Here is a 10544-nt window from a genome sequence, read left to right as displayed (position 1 = left end):
GAAAATGGACACAATAGGATCATTGATATATCCAAATGGGATTCCAATCATCATCGGGTTGGTTGGAAATATCCTAATATCGTCGCTAATCTCCAAACTCTTTGGATAACATTGGTTAAAGAATTAAAGTTATTCACTCCAATAATAACCTCAAGGCTGTTTTGGAAAATATGAACGAACAATAAGAAGAATGTTTATTCAGTCGGGGTGGGATATGAATAATTAATAAAAAAAATTCCGCATCCTAATCTAAAAAGGCTATGGGGAAGAATCTAGAATAAGGATGGTCTACCAAAAATTAATCTTTTTTGGTGGGAATTGGTCCATACGAAGGCTTTGACAACAAAAAATATTAAAAAAATAGAATACTCAAGTTCCATCCTAATGTGTTTTATGCAAGAACACAAAAGAAGACATGCCTCATGCCTTTTGTCAATGCTCCTTCAATATGGAGGTCTATAAAAATTCCTTCGAAAATGTTAGAGATATATCAAGCATCCTTGAGAATTGGCAAGAAATATTCGAGCAATGGAAATTAAAAATTCCTTCGTAGAGAAAATAAACTTCAATATGCATGAGATGTTGGATGGCTTTACCAAATTTCCTGTGATGACAGTTTGTATTTCTTGAAACCAAGCAATTTTTAATGATGTCTATCAAAATTTTATTTCCTCGGTTTCTGAAGCAACTCAATTTCTTTTTGAGTCAATATGTGTATGTGGGAGAATTATGTAATATGTTGCCAAGTAAGAGGGAATGGCTCGATCTTTGTCAAATTCCATATTAGGTTGGAAGATTTAATTAAAAGCAACCTATTAAGAAATCATATGCAATTAAAATGAACCCTAATTAATTACAGAACTAGAGGATCAACAAGGGACGATATTCTCTTTCTTCGATGGAGATTTGACAAGTAACCTCTGGGAGGTAGGAGCAAGAGGGGTTAATTTTTTCTGTTATAAAGAAATAGAGATACAATATGCATGGGATTTGGGAAGTTAAAATAAAAACCAAGGCAAATTATCAACATTTTGACAAGGATTAGAATTGGAAATATTAAGGGAAATTAAACAATTAATAATGTTTGGAGACTTGATGATAGTTATCGAATTGGTGTGCATGCTTAAAGGTAATGCTATGTAGATTCAATCCTCATTTCCGCATAGAATAATTTTTCAAAAACTAAAGTTTGGTGTTATTGATTTCTATCACATCAAGGGACATCTCAATTCAAAGGAAAACCCATTAGAAAATAAGGGTGTCTCCCTAGAACAAGGAATGATGGCTCGGGATGAAAGAAGTATTCTAATTATATCCTTACCATGAAAATCTCAAATACAAATAAGATTTCAAGGGTAGTGAAAGTCTTAAAAAGCATTAAAGAAATAATGAGTGGGTTGGCTATCCGACAATCTAATGTCAAAATGCAACTTGGTTTGTTGATCATGTAATTTGTCTCTCTATTGTTTTGGAAGCTTATCTTCTCTCCTGAGTGCTCGGTTCATGCATACATTTGGAAAGCCCACATGATCATGGTCACTGTAAGGAACATGTCGAAGTTGGCTCATTTCCTTAATAAATTTGAAAGGATGCAGAGAGTTGGTATTTTTATACTTGATATGCAATAGACGCGTTCATGGAAATTGGCTTTAGTAGAGTGGAATGTAAGTTGCAAAGGCATTATTTAGTGATTTGTCTCTAGGTTTAGTGAAAGCACATGGATGATTGTCACAATAAAATGTTGAGAGAAGAAATGGTGTAGCGGGGAAAGACACATATGGCTATAAGGAGAGCACACACATAATCATTTCTCTTGGAATTTGTGTTTAGTTATTCAAAAGGCAACAAGGGAGGGAGGTGTTTTTTGTTTGTATTAAAATAGAGTTCTCGTATGGTGTAGAGAAAGAATAATTCAATCATAAATTGGATCATTTGATAAAAACTATGGAATACATGTTGACATTGTTAACCAGGTAGGGGAAGTGGGGAAGGTAGAATTACAAGCTCAATTTGCCCTCTTAAATAAGAAAATTGGTCTGGTGCAGATGAACATAGACAAATTGCAAGTGGAATATGATATTCTAAACCTCAATCTTAATAGAATGACACCTTTATACGTTGCAAGAACAATTGGGGTGAATAAGAAAATTCTTTTGGAATTGGATGTTCAACAGGGAACAACACTAGAACAATAGGAGACAACAATTGAGCAGGAATTTATGGATTTGGTTTCTACTCCTTTTCATCCAAGGCTTGAAAATGATGGAATTGAATTCAATCATGTTATTAGGTTGAATAATGAAGCCTATCTATTTTCTTTTAATTTTAATCCATTTTATGCAAGTATGTAGTTATTTTAGGAGTTTTCTTAAGGATATATTAAAAATGCCAGATTATATTAGTAGTATGTAGACATAAAATTAGAAGTTTGGGTATTTTTTGGGTACTCTTAAACTTAGTAGATGAAGATATTGTAGCAGATGTAAAAGGTTATGGCCTTCGGACCAGATTGAATCAATAGAAAATAACCTACCCTTACATTTCAAAAACATGATGAATATATATCTTACAAATGAGTAAAGAGGTGGAAATTAAAACCTTTAACATAGATATTATTGTAAAAATCACTCACACTTTACCTTTTATTTAAAACATTAATATTTTTCTTTTTTGGAATCATATATATTTATCATAATTTTGTGTATATTCTATAACATGCTCTTGATTATATTGAATGATAAAAAGATGTATCTTTTATTTGATGGTCCATTCATTATCAAATTGTTTAATGTTTGAGTTTTTGTATCAGTAGTTGGTACAACCAAATTATAGTTTACTTACTAGTATGTTGGATGAAATCCACATTAACTCGTAGATTGGATGAGATCCATATTTTTTTTTTAAATAAATAATAAGGTTTTTCAAGTCATTGAAACAAGATAAAGGTGAGTGATTCTACTTGAGTTTATTCGCAGAGAATCTAAGAACATAATAGATGTTTACTAACTAAGAAAAACAGTTAGGGGATGATGTAAAGTAGTTGCAATAGAATGAATTAGAAATACATACAAAAATTATTAGAAGTAAATTAATGAAATATAAGAAATATAATAATCTACCATAATAAATAAAATTTATGGAAATTTATATAAACAAGAAAATTGCATGTTCTTTGAACATTAATATGTTATTTTTCACTAAAATATAATTCATATGTTAATGTTAATATATTTATTTTGTATCAGATGCAAAAACTTGGGAGAGAGGAATAGTACAATGGGATAATAAATAGAAGCAAAAACTTATGTCACAAGTTATCAAACAATAAGTTCTTGAGTTATTTTGTAATGGAGTTATTTGAGCCTTTAAATGCGCTTCACCATATGTGATAAGATGGGCTACCTGATGTCATGAGCTCATTAACAAAGAATGGTAAACCCATCAAAATTAAGATTATCTTAATTATTCTATAACTAAGTCAAGATTGACCGAAAATTTCAAACTTTAAATTTGACTTGGATGAATCCTCCTTCAAATTTTATTTTTGGATTGTAACAATACTACATATCATGTATCACCACCTAACTGTTTCTCCAATGAATCATCAAACCAATATGTGTATACCTAGATAGCCTTACAGCCATATGCCTAATTACATGTGTAAACTTGAACGAGCCTTAGGGTTAAGAACATGTGTTTCCTTCTTGGAAATAGAGAGGTAGATTTTGTAAATATTAATTGATTAATATTGGTATATATGTGGGACCCAAAAATGAACATTAATGGGACTGTATACAAGCATATACGACCTTTCCAAATCACAAGTTCCAACTAGTATTTCCCAAGCGCACATTGCTATGAAACATAAACATGTTTGATTACTAGCACATCTCTTTGTTCTAATATGATTTTATTACAAGAATCCCTCTCTACTCCAAATAGAGTAAGTTAAATCAAACAATTCTTATATAATTATTTTCTCATCAAAAGTATAGTAGGTCTAGTATTAATTCAATATTTGTCATTCTACCATAATTAATATTTTTAAAGTTTGTATGTCTCCATCTATACTATGCACTATACAATTTATTTTCTAGATCGATTAGGGAATAAGATGTTATTCAAAATAAAAGGCATACATATTTTAAATTATGATATATATATATATAAATAAAAATAAATAAAAAATAGAAAGAAATATTTTTTTCTTAAAAGAATATTTAAAATGTACATAAAAGTATATTCTTTATTAGCCTCCAAATTAGACACAAATTAAGGGCAATCTAGCCATTCGTAGACACATAAAGGCTATATTAAATATCTCCTTCTACACTTAATAATGTTTTTTTAGCTTTAATATGTTCTTAGGAAGGTTTAGAGATAATTACATCTTATGTACCTAATATTATTTATTTTTGCAGAATATTGAGTAAATTCTGAATGAGATAATATAGTGACTTTATCCCTACTACATGATGGACTAAGATAGGATAGTAAATGAAAAATATATTATGAAATTAGTGAACAAATTCTGGAGCTCCAATGATTGCAAAAATATAGGAATGTGTTCCCTGTCATTACATGAAGATTCCTCATGTTGGGAAGCAGATCTATTTTTTGAGGGTTTTGGAGGGGAAAACTGCATTCTCTCAAGGAGTATGCTTACCCATCAATTTGTATAAGTAAAATTTTGAATTTTCCTCTAGTGGCATGTATTTCTTGGTATTCTTGTGGATAAAGCTCCACTTTCATTTCTTGCAGGGATGTAGTTGGATTGATTTAGATAATGAAGTTTGGTGCCAGTTTTAGCTTACAAGTCTTGTTTTCCATCATATAACTATGAGTCTACTTAGGCTTGACCATCATAGGAGCCTTATATCCCTTATATACAATTTCTTTATCTTCTTTGAATTTTTTCATTTGCATCTTTTATTCTACTTTTTCTTATTTTTGCATTTAGTATTCATTCTTCCTTTGTTTTAGGTTATATTTTTTAAATAAATGAAGTGTTTTGTTTGTAGGTTATTTATAGCATCAAAATAATGATACATTTTTTAATTTTGAAGGTCATATTCATCATTGAGCTACTTGGATTGGTTTACTAGTTCACAATTCTAGAATTTCTGGAAATCTCTTATAGCAAAATAGTAGTCATTTTCTGATATTTTTAGCACATGTTAATGGAGATATTTTTAGTTGATTCCACTTGTATTGAGTCCTAAAACTATTCAAGTTATAAAAAAAAAGTACCCCATAGAATTTTCACTTGGTCAGGTTAGGCATTTGATAGGTTAACTAGCTCACTGATTCTTGAATTTCTAGTTTTGGGAGTAATAATGTTCTGCTATTTTTTAGCACATTTTAAAAAGAGTATTTTTGTGTGATTCGACTTATGTGACATCCTTACGACATCCTAATTAATAATTAAATTTATCCCATGTCATTTTCGTTCGATTTGCTTGGTCATTCAAAGAGATGAATTGAAAGACAAATTTGGTTGGAAGATTTGGTATTTTAGTCTTTGCAAGTATAAAAATCGTAATCGTTTTGTGGCATGCATGTGCTACTATTGATTTTTAGGGTTATCATTTTCATTCTACATTCCTCCAACCGTTTTCAACCTCTTTCACCTCACTACACAATGCTCTCAAAACTCTGCCACCAAAAGTACATTTCTTATTCGTTGAAGGACACTGTGTGCACTTGTTTTTGTGTAAGATGGGCCTATGAGAGGTGCTAAGCTTAGGAAAATCCTCATACAACCTTCATATACCTTAATTTTCCCTTTCCCTTCTTTATATCACCTTTCCACCCTTTGAATGCTCACGGATCTAACCCTGTAGAAAAATAGGGAAATCCTGTAGCATCTTGTAGCACCAAGTAAACTTTGCCAGATTTACACAAAAAGATTGATTTTTGGCTCCTAACTTTCAATAATGACCCTTAGGCTCTGAAACCATGATCTAGGAGTACCAAATACCACTCAGGACTTGCCTTTTTACCACTGCAACACTTTCCAACAATTAAAGGTTTGCAGACGGGTTCTTGATTTGAATGACATAGCGATGATTTTCATGATTAATTTATGAAGCACCTAATGAAATTTGTTACTAGGTCTAATTTGTTTATAATGCAGTGATGGAGATTTGGTTCATGCTCATACTTTATGCAATTATAATAAGTTTTATTTCCTTGTCTTTTGTTTCTTGCAATAGGTAAAGGTTTTCATTTCAATCATTTTCATTTGTACAATTAGTTTAGGTTTGATTTCATGATATTCACTTCATTGCATTAGAACAATGAAATAAGGACACGTTGGATGTTGCACATATATTATCGAAACCTCTTAAGTTTGTACAAACCATGAGTTAATAATTTAAGTTGGTAGCCTTTGGAGTTGCAACATTCTTGTTGCAATACCAAGGCTCGTCACTATTTTGGTGTCGTTATCGAGGAGGTGTCAAAGAATGAAATGTTTTCTTCCCTAATCAATCCAATTGTTTTACTTCTACAAAAACAAAAATTTCATTAGGCATATTTTCATTTCAAAAGTTTACATTACATAAGCGTTCTTATTGAATTTTTTTTTACAAAATAAAAAAATTACTTCTCCAACACCAATCTCCCCCATTTAACGATGTGGTGCAGTAAGAACCACATCACCATCTAATTTTGCATGAAGAAGAAGAAGAGGTGGTAGAGAAGGTAAAAGAAATGGATAAAAGTGATGACAATCAGGAATATCCTCTTGGTTTTTCCATTCAAGAAACTGATATAAGTGTTCATATGAAGAACATCCCTCCATCTTTCCCTCCCGACTTCCATGGTATGAGGTCAGAGGATCCGTAAACCTTTCTCTTTCAATTTGAAATAATTTTTAGATTGTAACAACCTTGGGTTAAAATTTCATGTAATAAAATTTAATAAAGGAAAAATAAGACCAAGGTCAAGAAACACATATTCCAAGCTGAATGTTGGGAAAAATATCCTAGTGGGCATCACTTGTTGTGTTTATGGCTAAGGGAAATTGGCAAAGGCAATGGAAAAGGATTCGAAAAGGAAAATAAGAATTAATGGACATTTTATTTATGAAAATAAAGGAAATTAGGAGAAAATGGAGGTGAAATGTCATAGGTTTCATGTGAGAAGGAAATTGAAGGAAAATAGAGGGAAAATGAAGAAATTAGATATATCAATAATAGAAATACATCAGAGCATCAGTTGGCAGCCAAGAGAGAGGAGAAGAGCACCAAGAGGACAAGGACAAGGAAAGAAAAGGAGACAAGGAAGTAAAAGGAAAGTAAGGATTAGGAAAGGAAAAGTTGTATCAAGTAGCTTCAATAGGAATAATTACAGGTAATAGGTTGCATGTCTAATTTCCTAGTTGGTTTTGACATGCATGGTATGTGCATGCTGGTATTTGGTTCTTTTGTTGTCACTGTCATGGATTTTGCTAGGTTCGATAGTGGATTTTAGTCATGCCTTGCCATTTCTAGATAGTCGTGGTGTGATGGGACTTTTCTCAGTTTGAGCTTTGGATTGCCGAAAAAATTTTGAATCGGGTGAGGTGGTCTTAGGAAAATTCCAAAACTCCTAGGAATCCCTTGAACAATAATCATGGGATATACGGTAAATCCTGAGGGTGGAGATGGGAAAATTCCTCGAGGTATTGGAGAAGAAATTCTGAGGCATCCAAGCTTAGTAAGCTTGGCATGGTGAAGGTGGAGGTGGTTGAAAATTTATATTCCCTTGGTTTATTATCAATTGGTTTATCCCATGACATTCCACATTCATGTTTGGAATATGGCACGAGGGCGATTTGCTAAAAGAAAGATTTGGTTTAGCCAATATATGGTCGAGTGGTACATGAAAGTATCGAATCTGGTTGGATCTTGCCTATGTTTAATAAGAGCTAAGCTTCTCTTGCTTTTGAGGAGTAAATGTATTTATTATTATGTGGCTATAATGGTTGTTCTCTCTTTGTTATTTATTTGGTTATATGTTGGTTATAAGCATGATTATTTGATAGTTTTTAGTCATGGTTTTTTCCATGTTTTTACTTGTAACTAAATGAATAATTAATGAAATACCTAATTAATGTTATGACAGCTAATGCAAGAAGGAAATGATCATTCTTGTTAAACCTCAGACACGTTTTTAGCTCCTTATGTTCATACTTGAATTCATGACCTATAGGCTGCATGTTTACCAAGTGTTTGATGGAATGTCAGTCCTAGTTAGGGAAGGTCAGGTCAAGTCCTGGTTTCAGTTTTGTTTTAAAATAATTGTTTCAGTGTCATATATCATCTCTAGAAGTTCCATTGACTTCTGGGCAGAGGCTTGAGTCTTGGCCCTGAAAATGTGGCTCGAAATTCAGGGTCAGTCACATAGAACTGAGAAAAAAATTCCACAGTTGCATGGAGGCAGGCTTATCCATGTGAATGGAGGGCCCTAGTTGTTGGCATGCCTTGGCAAGGTAGCACTGGGGTTTTAGGACAGTGGAAAAGAGAGTCATCTTAGGGGTTGGACACCTGGAGGGGTTGGGTTGCTCCTAGAGGTCCTCTAGCACCTGAGGGAAGTCATTATGTCCTTAAATGGTCAACTCCATTTCCTTAAGGTGATTCAGAAGGTTGAGTCTTAGTAGTGACCCTCATCTCATGTTTACCATGGGAAAATCAGTGAAAGTGGGTAAATGTAGGAGGTGGCATTACAGGGTGGTACCAGAGTGGGTTGTGGCCTCTTTGTGTAAAGTCTAATGTTGTCAGGGTTAATTTTTCATGCATGGGGCCATGGTATACAATTGGTATGGTCATGCATGATGTTGTTATGTTGTTGTGATGCTGATGTGTTCATATCATTATATGGATATGCTTATGATTATGCATGTACATGCTAATGTGGATTGATATTTCATATGAGATAAGCCTCCCCTGAACATCACTTAGGCATGGATTTGATTTTGGTATCTATTTGGTTTATCTGACATGGTACACTTGCAAGAAGAAGAGAATTAAATATGACGATAATAATGGTAGACTACAATTCTCATGACTCTCCCCGCAGATTAGTTGGGTGGCAAGGAGAAGAGTATTCTCGTAGTATAGCATATACATTGAGGAGCTATAGGGAAGAAATCAGAAGTTGCAATGAAAACAATGATAGGTTCATTAAGGCTCAAGAAATACTTGAAATTTCTTAGGAAAAGTAGGTAGAGGTTAATGTAGTGATCCTTTAGATCTTTTCAGAGTTACAAAAATAGGGACGATTGAGGATCAGTCAAGAATAGGAAAATAAAACTAATGGAGCTTATGGTAGTAGGTCTCGGTATGGATACAAATGGGATAGAGGGGATACTTTTTAGAGGTGGAAGATCACCAAATACACCTGACAGAAGGACTAGTATGTATGGGAATCATTCGAGTTCCTCATTTAGGAGACATCATCACAATCATCATCCTTGTAGGAGGGCTGAATACTTACCTGAGGAGTTCAAGAAATTCTAGCCACCTACATTTGATGGAGAGATGAAGAAGGTAGAAGATGCAGAGGCATCGTTTCTTGGGTTGAAGAAATTCTTCAGATTGCATAGTTATTCAGAGAACGTGAAAGCCAAGATGGCCACCTTCAATCTTAAAGGGAAATAAAATATTTGGTGGGAACATGTGAAAATTTTCAAGGGCATTCGGGAAGAGGGGTTGATTTGGGATGAGTTTGAGAGACTCTTCAAGAAGAAGTACTTGTTAGAAAGGTACTATGATGATAGAGCTATGGAGTTGTATGTGTTTTAGATGGGTTCTATGACAAATGATGAGTACACTAGCAGGTTCATGGAGTTCTTTAGATATGTTCTTTAAGACATGACATATTTACACATCACAGTCAAACATAGTTGTAGAATGCGCCTCTAAGTCATACCTCTAGCGTAATAACACCATTCAACTCTATGAAAAAGTTTACTACCCATTAAAAAAATGGTCTTACATTAAATATGACAATATACTAAATTCGCCACGTCATGGAAACGTTTCAAAGGCGGCGTAGTCACTCGCTTTCGTTGGAGTAATGCAAGTGGGCAAAATAATTTTCGGTTGTTGCAAATAGGAATGATGCGGACATCGTCGGCCATTAATATTTGCACTTCCACAGCGCTTACCTATTTGGTGTTTTCTGAAATGATGTTGCCACTCATTGCCTAAGTGCACGGATACACATAACCATGTAATCTGATATTACGGATACACATAACCATGTAATATGACACAGCGTTTGCGTCTTCGGAAAAGCATCTGTAAATTGTCGTTTTTAAAATGAAATTCTCATCATACTTTATCCTCTCTGTACTGTCACAATCTGCTGGGGATGACCGTTCATCAGCATTTTTGGAAAAGTATGGACAGAGTGTCGTACGTGGAAAAGCAAAATGGTTAGAATTTGAGATATATTTTTTGGAATGAATTTTTCAAGATCAGTGTCTTAGTGATTTTTTAACACATTTCAATTAACAAAAATCATGATTTAACCATGGGTATTAGGTCGGTGTGCCG

The sequence above is a fragment of the Pinus tabuliformis genome, chromosome 2_1 (genome assembly GCF_031772625.1).
Source record: "Pinus tabuliformis cultivar Carrire ecotype Pingquan chromosome 2_1, CPIR1, whole genome shotgun sequence".
Taxonomy (NCBI): domain Eukaryota; kingdom Viridiplantae; phylum Streptophyta; class Pinopsida; order Pinales; family Pinaceae; genus Pinus; species Pinus tabuliformis.
Note: the sequence above shows the minus strand (reverse complement) of the source record.